The sequence below is a fragment of the Lycorma delicatula genome, chromosome 5, assembly GCF_047948215.1.
Source record: "Lycorma delicatula isolate Av1 chromosome 5, ASM4794821v1, whole genome shotgun sequence".
In the NCBI taxonomy this organism is placed as follows: domain Eukaryota; kingdom Metazoa; phylum Arthropoda; class Insecta; order Hemiptera; family Fulgoridae; genus Lycorma; species Lycorma delicatula.
Window position 1 is genome coordinate 140,483,291 of NC_134459.1, and position 13,943 is coordinate 140,497,233.

The window sequence follows — 13,943 nt, forward strand, 5'->3', positions numbered from 1 at the left end:
TAGATGTGAAATAAATAAAAAGATCTTTCCAATATATATATATATATATATAATTATATATATATATATAATATATAAATATATAATAAACATAATATAATACAATAATAATAAAAAATAATAATCTAATATAATATATATATAAATTTAACGGATAATTTTCAATAAAATTTGATTTTTGGTGATTATAAAAGCTCAATTGTCTATAAATGTTAGCCATGAATAAAAATGCACAATCTTATAAAGTACGAATTCACACACTCTATTCATCATTATGAATACAACTAACAGTTAAATTAAAATTAAATTTTGCAAACTTGGCATCGTTGGTAAAATATACTCGTAATCTAATTTTAACATAATATTAAAATCAGCTTACCAATAAATTGGTTAAAACTTTAATAAACTTCATCGTTTACGTTTGACGAGATTAACTAATCTATTGGTAAGCTGATTTTAATATTATATTTAAATTAAATTACATTAAAATTATTCGTATTATATTACGCGAAATGATAAGGTCAACGTATTATTTCATATATTTAAATAAACTACAATGCAATCTGGATAGTATATAATATTTTTCTCCCTTTTTATTCAACATAAGCTTAAATTATATAAAAAGAACACACGCGGGCGAAAATCATAATGATCTGTTTTACCGTTACAAACCGTTTCTGGGGTTAATAATAAGTTGGAACAACGCACGTGTGAGCGACCAGTATATAAACATCTTACGTATAACTAGTTTCTGTCCGGTTGGTTCAAACGGTAACTTACATCGAGTTTAGTAGGTGAATGGTTTTTATGAATGTACGTTTGCGTACGAGTGTATATATTTGTGTCTCTATATACAAATATTAAACCTATCGATAATACAAATTAAATTTAACTTTTCAATTATATATAAAGTTTACAGTTATTATTACTATTGTTTTTATAAATATCTATTTATATTCTTTTTACACAAGAAAAATTAAAAAAATACTTCAATAATGATCTGTTAAACAAATATATATATATATATTGGCTAATAGAAATTTTACAACTAGGTTAAAGTGAGTAAAGAAAAAATCTGATGTGGATACAACATAACTTCCTTGTACGCCTATTAAATTACATATACACATTTTTAAAAGTACATAAAATTTTATTTCACTAATAACTTCTGATTCTTTTTCATATTGTTATTGATTCTTTTTCATTTTTTTTATTGTTATTGAATTGAAAGAAAGTCTTTCTACAATCAGAGGTTAATGATTATTAATAAATCAATATATTTCAATTAAAAAATAAAAAAAGAAATGAAGTCGGATTCGAACCGATGTGCCTTCCCGTTGTAAGATCCAAATATTTCATTAATTAAAAATTTATTTGGCCATAACTCTGCAACCAATAAAAATAAGAAACACAATATACCGTTGAAAAGCTCTCATTGAGAGCTTATTACTAATCAAGAAAAAGTCCAAAATCCAATTTTTTTGGATTTTGGTCTTTTTGGACACTTTTGGTCCAGTCGACTGCAATCAAAAGGGGAGGTACACAACTAGGTATCACAACAGTCCTAAATCCAAAATTTTAACATTCTACGGCCAATTGTTTTTGAGTTGTACGAGATATATACGTACGTAGACATAGTAGTCACGCCGAAACTAGTCAAAATGAATTCAGGGATGGTCAAAATGGATATTTCCGTTGAAATCTGAAAACCGAAATTTTTCGCGATTACAATACTTTCTTTACTTCGTATAAGAAAGTAGAATTAGATCAAAACAGACAAACAAATAAAAAGAATTTTGAATTCAAAATGTCAATAGGCACAAGTTTCATATGGTGGGGAACGACATTTTTTTAGTAATAGTAATACTTTTCCACTTTTATACGAAGTGTGACATTTTAATTCCCGAAACGGCCGCATAAAATCAGGAGTAATCTTGTTAAAACATGTTTTAATAAATGTGTGCGTTAATTTCAAGCTGATAAAGACAATTATTATCATCTGGTTGCAATGAAAGAATAAATGTAAGAGTAAATTTTGGCGTAAAAATGAACAATAATATTTTGTATGAAAATCGATAAAACTGTTACTGAAACGTCAGGAACGTGGATAGTGGCATACCGTTTGGATCCTCTCGTAAAGCCAATTGTTTCTAAGTAATAAATGAACGAAAAGATGAGAACGTTCATCTCCAAAAATGGATAAACAAAAGTGACAGACGCAAACAAGAGTCCGAGATTTTGTGTGACACACAAATAAATCTGAGATTAATGACTAATAAAAAGATTAATGGGGTTTTTTTTAATGAAAAGATTAAGAGATTTTGTTTATAGAAAAAATAAGTGGATCATCCCTCATAAAGATATAGTTTGCTCACTACGCAAAAATCAATTACTGAATTCAGCCATTCTGATTTTTCATTCGACTCAACTTCCCGTAATCTCTCTGAGATCGTTAATAATCAATACAAGTGATAAAGAAACTAGTCTTTCAAAAAAGAATTCAGGTCTGTTTCCAGAATCGGTAACATCTTCTAAACCAGTGCGCAAATGCAAAAAGGAAATACTTTGGAGTTGATAGAAGCCACCAATGTACAGTTCCAAACGAACGATTTTTACAGGTGCATTCTGGGACTTAAATTATAACACAAAAGTCGGAAAAGTAACAAATGATATTATAGTCAAATGACTATAATATCAAGATAAAATTATCTTGGAATTAATGTAATACACAACACGAAAACAATTGACGATACATCTATCTCGTAGCGTAAATCATCGATAATCAACTTATCTTCAATAGAACAACGGCCACGGATTTTTTTCAATGAGATAGGTCATTTCACATGTGGTAAAAGAAACGAAGGGTTTGTTAGTGGCACTGCACCCAAATTTCACGGTTTCAAGAAGATAAAACTTTTATTTCTAAAACTGGTTTTAGAAATTACAGAATTTTAAAAACGGTTAGATGTACGGTAGCTAAGAAAGAGTAGAGAAAATTTAACGGCTATACTAATCGTGTTATATCTTTGCTGATGAATTTGAAGCTTAATAACTAACTTCATAATAAAAATAATACAATCACTTTATTATTGGGTTATATTTTTAAGAAAAACTAAACAAAAGTAATTTTTATACTACATTTGCTATAGGAAAATGTTAAAAATCAGATGGGTGGATAAAGTGACAAATGAAGAGGTGTTGCGGCAAATATATGATGAAAGAAGCATTTGGTAAAATATAGCTAAACGAAGAGACAGACTTATAGGCCACATATTAAAGCATCCTGGAATAGTCGCTTTAATATTGGAAGGACAGGTAGAAGGAAAAAATTGTGTAGGCAGGCCACGTTTGGAATATGTAAAACAAATTGTTAGGGATGTAGGATGTAGGGGGTATAACGAAATGAAACGACTAGCACTAGATAGGAATCTTGGACAGCTGCATCAAACTAGTCAAATGACTGAAGAAAAAAAAAATACTACTACATTTTTAATTTATTCGAATTTACGCCCAAAAAAAATCTCAAAATTAATAAACGTAACGTATGTTAATTATTATATAACTAATGTTTTCTGATTGTCCACGACAAATTTTGAACCAACAGTTTCAAGTTTGCGGCTATTTTCTAGGAAATAAAATTTTCAATTAGAAGTTTCCTTTAAAAAAAAACTTGTACTATGCTAATATACAGTAATTCGGGGAAAATTGAAGTCGCTGCATATTAATAAAAGCATACTATGATGTATTTCTTATTTACTTTAACAAAAGAAACTAGTTTTTTAATGAAAAAACAAAGACAATGATATAAGATTCAGTCGGGAGCGTAAAGTCTAGTTCAGTTTAAGAACAGTCAACGAAATACTTTTCTTTAGAATTCATGATGTTGGTTGAAGAGGAAAAAATTAGTAATGAAATAAAATTTCATAGTTTTAAGAATATATAATATTTAAAAAATACATAATTTTATGATGTGTGTATGTATATATACTATTAAAAACAATATCTAAATGAAAAAAAATTTAATAAAATTAAAACAAATTTGTTCACACTTTCCAAGACTGTTAAAGAACTTTGGATAGGCCTACCAAGAAAGTTACACTGTGCGCAATCGTCACGAAACATGATCATCATTATCGTATATCCTCATCGAAATTATAAATTATAAACAACTACCGAGTGTTTTATTTCAATTTCATGTTATAGTCGACTTCATATTGCACTAACAATTCCAACGATATCAAATTATTGCAAAACGCCTGTTACAACCCGGAATGCGATTTTTTTGTTACAAAAACCGTGACGAGCAGTTTTAAAATCGTTTAATCGAACTGATATAAGCAGAGTAGTAAACAAGGGAAAGATCTAGACGTGTTAGAATGTCACATTTTTATCCTCATTAGTTATTTTTTTTTTGCTTTCTAAATTTTACTTTTATGAAAATACCCTGAAAAACCGTGTTTTTTAAACATTTTACGCAGAAACATTGATGATTCTAGTGGTGTAATTCAATTTTTGCTATTTTTCTGCCAAAAAAACAGTAACACGGCAATATCACCCACAAGCTGTATGGAAATTACTGCATTCCGTAACGAATACATTTCGAATTTCTTTTATAATGGCAAATTATCTTGATAACAATTTACGTTGCTCAGGATACTGCTAAAAAATTAGCAAATAAATAGTAGTAAATTTTTTATTTGCAACAAAAACAATATACGTTTTTTTAAAAAGATTTTCATTGAACAGAGAGCGATTTAACGTAGCACGTACATACAATCAAAACAGCACTGGAGTACAAAATTGCTTCGAGATTACGGAAGAAACAGAATCACGTAAAATATACAGTTAGTTTACTATTACAAAATTTACCGGTAAATGTTTTCCACTCGCATAAAAAAAAATCCGATCTAACGACTACTTTAACGGAAGTGATTTTACATTTCAAAAAAAAATCTCGTGTACGTTATATCTCCGCATTCCGTACTTTATTTCTAATTGAAATCTATTCGTATTTATTATTAAGTACAGCATTAAAATTACATTTCCGTATTTTTCGAATTACAATTTTAATTTACTTTCGGTTTCAATAGGAGTAACCGGTTTACAATAGGACCGAATCTTACATTTATATGTATCAAAATTTTGAAAGCATTTTACTATCAAAGAAATAAAACAAAAATTCTTTACATCATTTTCTTGTTGCAACTATGAAATGATGTAACACAAAGAAATAAAAACAATGCGGGCATAAATATGGATTAATCAAGAAGGCACTGTACCCACATTAAAAACCATAACAGTTGTTACGATAATGGCTTTTTCCTAAGAGCAAAATCATCTGTTACAAAGCTAAATGGGAAAATTGATTTACCGAAGCCTCTTCACTGAATCGAAAATACCGTATAGAAGTATATACTACGCTCACCCAGGTTTGGGAAAATGAAGAGTAAAAAAAAATTGTTATTTTTGTCTTATACTAACAAATTCACTATAAAATATGGAACGAATAACACTACAAGAACGAGTATATTCCGATGCCACTGTTTAGGAACCCAAAAATAGAAGCTGTACTAGAACATTAAGAGGAGACTTCTGAATATGAGATGGTCAATCGATATTAATGACCTTGCTGTTCATATCGTTAATTTAACTACAATTAATCATAATTGACGGGTTAATGTAATAATACAGTTATTGGATGTAAGGTTAGTTAAAGCGGTTGCGTAGCCTTTATTATAAGTGATTTTAAAAATGTTAAACATATTTTTTATAGGTTTTAATTTAATATGGCAATTATTATTAAGGTTGAAAAATACAATTTCCTTGAATTTGGAAGAAAAAACGGGAAATCATTAAATTTAAATACCAGTTGAAAAATCAACGACAATTTTTTTAATTTTATTTTCTTGCGATTTCATACTGCTCTTCAATAGTGTAAAACAATTTCAATTTAATTTAACAGCAAGTTTTATTCAATTAATATAGAAAGATGCCGTTAATTGAAAACCTAACGTAAACGTATTCATAAGTATTAAAATTTAATTAAAAATATACCTTTGAACGCTTAAATGAATTTAAACCTGGATTATATACCATCCAGTATCCAATAATCTTATAAAAAAATTTTAAAAAAAAACATTATTAAATAAAATATTTAATAAAAGTAAAATGTTATTAAAATAAGCTTTTAAAAAGTTATGAATATCTCGCAGAAAATATTTCTAGTTTTGTCAATTTCACATATGGAATATTTAATAGAATTTTTTGAATCCCCATTTTTTTACAATTTGTTTTTTCATTTAACAAATGTATGCTGTATTTGAATGACAGTAGTAAAAATTCACATATTTATGTTGAAAATAAAAAAAATAATCGGCAAAAATTTGAATAACTATTCCAGCTCTACCATTTAAATTTTTTTTATTTGAAATACACCATCCGGTTTTTTAATAGTAATAACTTAATAATGCAATATTTAAACTACATATACTAATAAAGATTAAAGTGTTCAGTAAAAAACATTTGGTCACATTTGATCCCCTTTAGCAAATGACGTTTTGCACCTTAAAAATTATGCAATACAAATAGAAAAATTGAGAAAAAAATGGAAATTTTTACTAAAACATTCTGGATTCCGGTTGACGTCTTGAAGTTTTTATCACCAAAACTACTGTGTTTAGAGTACAATTGTTAAAAAAAATTAAAATTTCATTTAATCCCCTTATTCAAAAGCAACCTCAAATGACATTTCTAACAGCCACGACTTAAAAACAGATACAGTATTAGAAGCAATAAAAAATCAATTTTAAATCTTAAATTTTAATAGAGTTCCACGGGAATACCTTAAAAAAATCCCATGTCGCCTACATTTATAGTTACAACTGGATTTTCAATCTTCAAAATTAAAGTATAAAAAACATTAATGTTTTAAGTGTGGGTCCCATTTAAGCCCCTTGATTTTGGGTCTTAAAAGTTTATCGGAATAATTATTTACTTCAAAAAGTCGATCTGATTTAGTACGATACTATTCAAGAAGGAAGGCTAAAGTTACAGTTTGCGAATATATAAATATGTAGGTACCGCGATGCTACCTTGTTCGAATCGAAAATCAGGTCAAATATAGCCAAATTTCAACCTTTCTGATCCATGGTTTTTTGAGATATGATGCAAAAACTGTTACGAAATAATACTGAATATACCGTAATCCTATACCAAATTAGCTTAAAATTTTAAAATACTACAAATAGTTCCGTCGTACTAAAGTTTAATTTTCTACGCCCTCAATACAAAAAGTACAGAATTTAAAAATCGTGAAAATTATCCTTAATGCTATCAAACGACCCATTTATAGAAATTTTTTGAGGCATTTTCAAAAAATCTGTCAACCCAGTCCGGAGATATTATTCATAATACAGGTCAACAAAAGTACATACACTTTCCTAAAATTTCCATGTTTTACTGTGTCTTTTTAAACTAACAAGGCCTTGAAACGTCGATATTTGAAAAAATTCGATAATAAAATTCGTTTTGATCACTGTACTTACCTTTGATAACTATAGTACTGCAGCCACAGAATTGTAGCCGGAAAAGAAAAATTATCATGAATAAAATTTCAGAGAATAAATAAATTTTCTTTAGCTGGACAACGTTGTAATCATAAATATTAGAGCAGATTAGCAACAGTCAAATGTGGAGAAAAGAATTTCACTGATAAGGATAGCACGAAAAATATTTTATGACGTTAAAAACCCGTTCACTTAACGAAAATTAAATCCGATAAGGGTTACGATTTATTAGTTGAAGTGAAGCGTCAGGGGAAAATTACTCAAAAGTTGATCTAATTAAAATGCATAAAATTTATAAATCATTTCTTAGATATTCACTGGCGTTATCTCAGAAACTAAGAATATAAATAAACAAATTTAATCAATGAAATTTGAAGAAATAAAATCAATTAAGAAAACAGTTTAAATTATATACATACTTTAACGGATTCATTTTCGTTACTGTATCAAATAACTCTATTATAATATAAAATGAGTTTGCTCTGTATTTAAATGCTTACCATTACCACTGAAAGAAACTTTTCATTCTTATCGAAAATGTAGTTATTTTTCATGTCCTTGTGTTTAATATATGACCTAAATTACAATACGTAAACTTCCAAATGATGAAAAATTAAAAATAGACAATAAAAAATGGATTTTTTTACATTAAATTATTAAGACTTTTTATCGCGACAAGAGCAAAATTTAGCTTCTTATTTGACAAATTGACAATAGTTTTCAAAAACGATTTGTAAATTTACAAACAACGGACAAAATAAATACCAAACAAAGAAAATTTTCTTTTCCAAAGGTAAAATGAAGCTATAATGAAATTCTTGAAACTATTAAGGGATAAATTTTATAATTTTAAAAGGTTTTTTAACTAAAAAATATAATAAAACAGGATTATAACTGTATCGTCAGTAATTTTTGAGAAAATTATTGTAAAACACATTTTTTTATGTGTGACGTACAATAGATTTTCAATTTTGAAAGAATACAAGACTAATCAAATACTACACACGAATTTCCATTGTTAAGCTAATAGTGACAACATGCAAAATAAAAAATTATTTAATTTAAAATTATAATACAGCATTTTTCTGCCACATTTCTATCCGTTTCGTTTTTAATAAATCAAATTTCTCTTCTTCATATTCAGTTGACGTTACGTAACATGGATTGCCTTAGAGTTAAATTCTACAAATTTTATTGAGGTCACCGGGTCTAGTGATTAACTCGTCATTGTAAATCAAAGGTTGAAACAGATAATTTTCGAAGTCGAAGGTTCTGAGGTACGAATCTCAGTAAAAGCTAGTTGCTTTTATATGGATTTGAATACCAGATAGTGAATATCGTTGCACTTTGGTGGTTGGGGTTCAATTAACAACAATACTCTGGAATGATCGGCCTGAGTCTGTACAGACTACCTCATTTACATGTCATCCATATCATCCACATCTCACTGGGCCGTGGGGTGGGGTAGCTTATTGTTCACTAATTGAACAGATCGTAACGTTAGGGGGGAAAAAATGTTGAAAAATTTCATGTTTTTACTGGCAATATAAAGAAGTAAAACAAACATATAAAGAAGTACGTCAAACATAATTTTTTTGTGCTTAATAATTGTCTAAAAAAAATTATTAAAGATAGTCTATTCAATTTTTCACATCATAAGCCATCAAATTTACCCTTTTAATTCGAGTTGTAAGAATTTCAGCACGGTTTCATTTTATTCTTGGGCCAGAAATCCGGGAAAAATTTTTGCAAGCTGTAATTTGAAAACGTAGCGTTTCCGAATTTATTTTTATATGAACTTTTTCTTTAGTTTTAATTGTAAAACATGTCTTGAGATTTTTTCCGCTTCTTTATGAGACACTTGCATAGATCAGTTACAGAATGGTATTTTTGCTTTTGCACCGAAAATAAAAAAATACTGCACTATCACTTTCATGGAACTTAAAAAAAACTATGGAAAAACGCTGATCAGAGAAGCATTAAGAGGTATAAATAATAAATAAAAAAAGGAAGTAATAATAATCCATATTTTAATACATAATGTTTTAAGAGAATCGCAGAAAAACGTTTCTGTTAGAATCCTGTAAAAAGAAATAGAAGTAACATTACGATGCAGCGGTTGTAAAAAGACTCAGCACTAGCGAGGATAGATCGTTCAATCAGGCGTTAATAAACTGTTGCAGAAGAACCGACTCTACAGAAGGCATAATTTTAAGAAAAGATTTCTGAGATTTAAACATGTTTTTACCAGTGAGAAACAATCATTATTGACTGCAACGTCAAAACAACCTTTGGTACGCTGCTGCATTCACCTGGTAGGCAAGGAATTAAAAAAGACAAAGATTATATTAACACGAAGCTCATAACTAAGATTGTAAAGTATAGTAATATTAAAACTAAAATAAAACAAAGGAAATAAACCTCGCATAAACTAGTAAAATAAATAAACCACCAATGATCATATATAATAGGAGATTCGCTAAAAATTAGTTTAGGTAACAATAAAGTTATTATTAGGAGTTATAGAGAGCCTATGCGGCATTAAAGTGATGCACTGTGTTAATAGTTATTAAATTATATCAATAACTTGTTTATACCACCCTGGATACGTTTCAAAATAACGATCACCGAATAGTAAAGTTTTATAAGAAATAAATAACTTTGGCAACCACGAGTGCATGTGCTCCTTGTATACAAACCATCAAACAACTGGTGATTTAAACCGAAATAATTAACATACTGTAACAGTATTCAATATAAAAGTAATTAACTACCACATGAAGAAAGAAAATTCAACTGATAAATGCATAAAAAATAATAATAATAATATAATTTATAATTAGAATAAAGATGTTTTATTTTTATACTACCACAAAAAATAAAACACCTTATTATACTATTATCAACCACTTATTTTTCTACGAATCTATTATGAAACTACGTATGTTTCAGTAATCGTGAGAATTCAAAATAATATGCATAGGCCTATATGATTCATATGTCAAATATTTGTCAACATGCTTTCAAGAATTACTAAAATAAAAAGATTATATTACCAAGAACTTATAATAGTGCGTAGCGTAAATTAAATAATTAAGATCTAAACTGTATTATATGACGGATAAAAAAGAAAATTTTAAAAAATTTATTGGCCTACTTTATGTAATAACATACCTAAAGGCATATTATTGCATAAAGTTTGTTGTTAAAACAATAAACTAAATTAACCGTTGTAAAGCGTTTATTTTCCTAAATTTCTTTATTAACTAGGTCGTAAAACTTCACAATTAATTAGCCTGAAACATATCAAAAACGCAATCGATATGCTTAAAAAAAGTGAAAACAACTATATATAACACGTCGATGTCACATCGTAAACTGATGTAAAGAAAGGTGTTTTATATTAAACATAACATTAAAAAAATGTATCGATTATATTGAGCAATAACTTAAAATTTAAAAGAAAATAAATCATGTATTGAAATACTAATTCGAAATGAATATTCATTAAACGATAATTCAATATACACTATGTGAGAAAAAAGATAAACAACTTCATTGTGTTTTAAATGAATTTAAATAACATATTAATATAAATAAATTTTTTAAAGTAAATATTTGATTTGGATTTAATATTTTATAAGAATATTTTACTTACAGTTATCTTAAATGATGTGAAATCACTTTAATAATTGAGGTTAACCGTAAACACTAACAGAACCTGTCATTATACATTACAGTTCAAAATTCTTCCGTTACTTTTTCACACACGTCATTTTATTATAATAACTTCATAAAAACTATTTCAAAGTTTTAACAACTGTTTTTCTATATTAAATAAACTAATATAAATGCAATGACAACAAATAAAAATCACAATATATATTAAGATATAATTAAAACATAAAAAAAGAAACACCAAACACACTACACGATCCCAACAACATGGTCAAACTTTAGTAACTAAACTACCACACCACGGCTACGCTACTCTATCCTGTTCTTTCTTGCTTCTGCTATTCGCCGCAGCGGTTAGATGCCCTAGTGACGGCAGTCTAGTCTAGACCTCGTTCATTGTTACCGCTTCATCCATAACGATTGTTAACGGAAATCTACGAATTCCAACCGAACATTTAAAACTTGTTTTCTATCTACCTATATATACAATTCTCATTCACTACATCACCTCGCCTTTCTCTATAAACTGGCTTTTCGATTATCTAAAATTAAAAATATACCTACATATACAATGCAGATTTTCTACATTTGTGTTAAGCGCGTCGTGCCGATAATCCAAAAAATTTATAAACAAAGAATTTTTAATATATTTTTTTATACAAAGTGATAAATTCATATTCAGATATTTAATAGAAATATTTAAATAAATTCTTTTATAATATAAAAAAGTTCGCTTATGTAAAGCAGCTGACACACAAAAATTTGTACAATGTTATTTAAAGGTTTCTGTACTTTATAAAGATAATTCAATTATTTTTTTTACTATTATTATGTTAATTTTTAATAATTCACATTTCAGGAACTAGTAAAATTTGTGAAAAATGATGACCCTGACCGGGATTCAAACTTAAAACCTTTCAGGTTACAATTAAACACTTGTTTACTAAAACTACAACATACCGTTCACACACCCACTTAACATGCGCACCCAGGTTTTGAAAATTGAAAAAAGTAAACTTTATTGCATTTTCTCAACAAAATCGCCGTAGAAGATTGAAATTATAACAGTATTTTTATCTGTATATTTCAGTAAATTAGTCTATACTGCAAATATTTAATTAAAAGCAAAGAAGTAATAGATATTTTATCTTAATTATTCGGTGCTCGCTCGAGTTTCCGTCATCTGTAAAGTAGCAATTATCATCACATAACCACAAATAATCGTCTTTACTTGCACTGAGAGCGTTCGAAATCACAACATTCTTAAACGAATTTTTAATCAAATCAACCGGTATTTCTGATCGAACCGCAAAAATTTAACCGATTTGTATCAAAGACGATTTCTTAATTTTGGTCTCGTGTGTTGTGCTAACTATCCAGTTTGTGTAGTGTTTACGGAGGTTGGTTTTAAACGGTCGGTTTACGCAGATATCTTGAGGTTGAAGAACAGATATCATTCTACTAGAAGTAATAACCTGATCGATCATACTTTCTACCAATCAGTCTTCGCTTAACATTAGGGGTCATATGACCCCTAAAACTATTCGTTACAAGCACGGGAAGTTTTAGTAATAAAGCGCCTGGTCGACACACCCAGACGTATTTAATCCGGTTCACTACTAATTCATTATTCATCCACCCCTTTTCTTGTATTGTAAGCCTATATATTAATTTGTTTTGGATTATGTAATTAATTTACGCCTAATTAATTTATTGATTAATTTACGCCTTTCTCGGCGTAAATTAATTAATATTACGCCGGGAAAGTAATACTGAATTATATTACTTTCTCGGCGATTACATCTAGAATAGCAATATTAAACGGGAAAAGTGCGTATGGTGATCTGTCAAAAATGGGGTAACAGGTTTTTTGTAAATCTTTACGTTTTGAAGTCCAACTAGTTCATCTAGACCAAAAAAAACATACTATGTGTTGTATACTTACATACGAGTATGTACGTATATGTGTGATTTAACACTTTTGGCCTTATATCTCAGGATTGATAAAACCGACGTTATTCAAATTCGGCTCAAATATTTTTATATATTTGAGCATATTTTTTTTCAAAATTCGTTATGAAGGGGGATATCGCAAAGAAACTAAATTCATTTTCTTCAGAGGTATTTTAGAGAAAACTTTATTAAAACAAACGTTTTACCTACAATGTCAGTGATAAAAAAAAAATCAACCTCCACTCTTAAAATAAAATATATGTTGTTTTTTTTTTATTATTATTTTCCTCTCTCTTCTTCAGTTTATTTATTTTCCAAAATCATTAATCATTTTTAAAGTTTATACTTCATATATATATATATATATATATATAGTATTATTAAGAAGTGTTTACAATTATTTTATATTATAAATCCCTGATCTAAAACCCAGGAAAGTTTTTTGAAAATTTTCTTTTTCTTATTTTTTTTATTGAATTGGATGTTAGATTTAGAGAAAACTTATTAACTTATAAATGATATATTTTTTAAAAAGTTTCTTAGGTTTTTCGTTAAGGATCATTTCTTTATAAATATTTTTTTCTTAATTTCGCCGTAGAGTAAGGAAGCTCCTAAAACCAAAACCTTTTTTTTAAATCGAAATTTGGGAATTTTGATGCTTAAATTTTATTTTGGTAATCACCGTAATCAATAATAAAAAAGCCCCTTAGTACTTTGGTTGTCAAAATTTGTTGTAGTTTTTCGATG

General features: G+C 28.0%; 1 protein-coding gene across 4 annotated transcripts in view; it reads right to left on the reverse strand.

Annotated features, from left to right (window-relative positions):
- Positions 1-11,590, reverse strand: part of LOC142325424 (uncharacterized) — a 200,053-nt gene extending 188,463 nt beyond the window's left edge. Inside the window, exon 1 of one of the 4 annotated variants that reach the window (XM_075367181.1) lies at positions 11,224-11,590. The gene's annotated coding sequence lies outside the window, so the exon portion shown is untranslated. The remainder of the gene's footprint in view (positions 1-11,223) is intronic. The other 3 variants (XM_075367179.1, XM_075367180.1, XM_075367178.1) reach the window with 3 other exon arrangements.
- Positions 11,591-13,943: the final 2,353 nt, after the last annotated feature.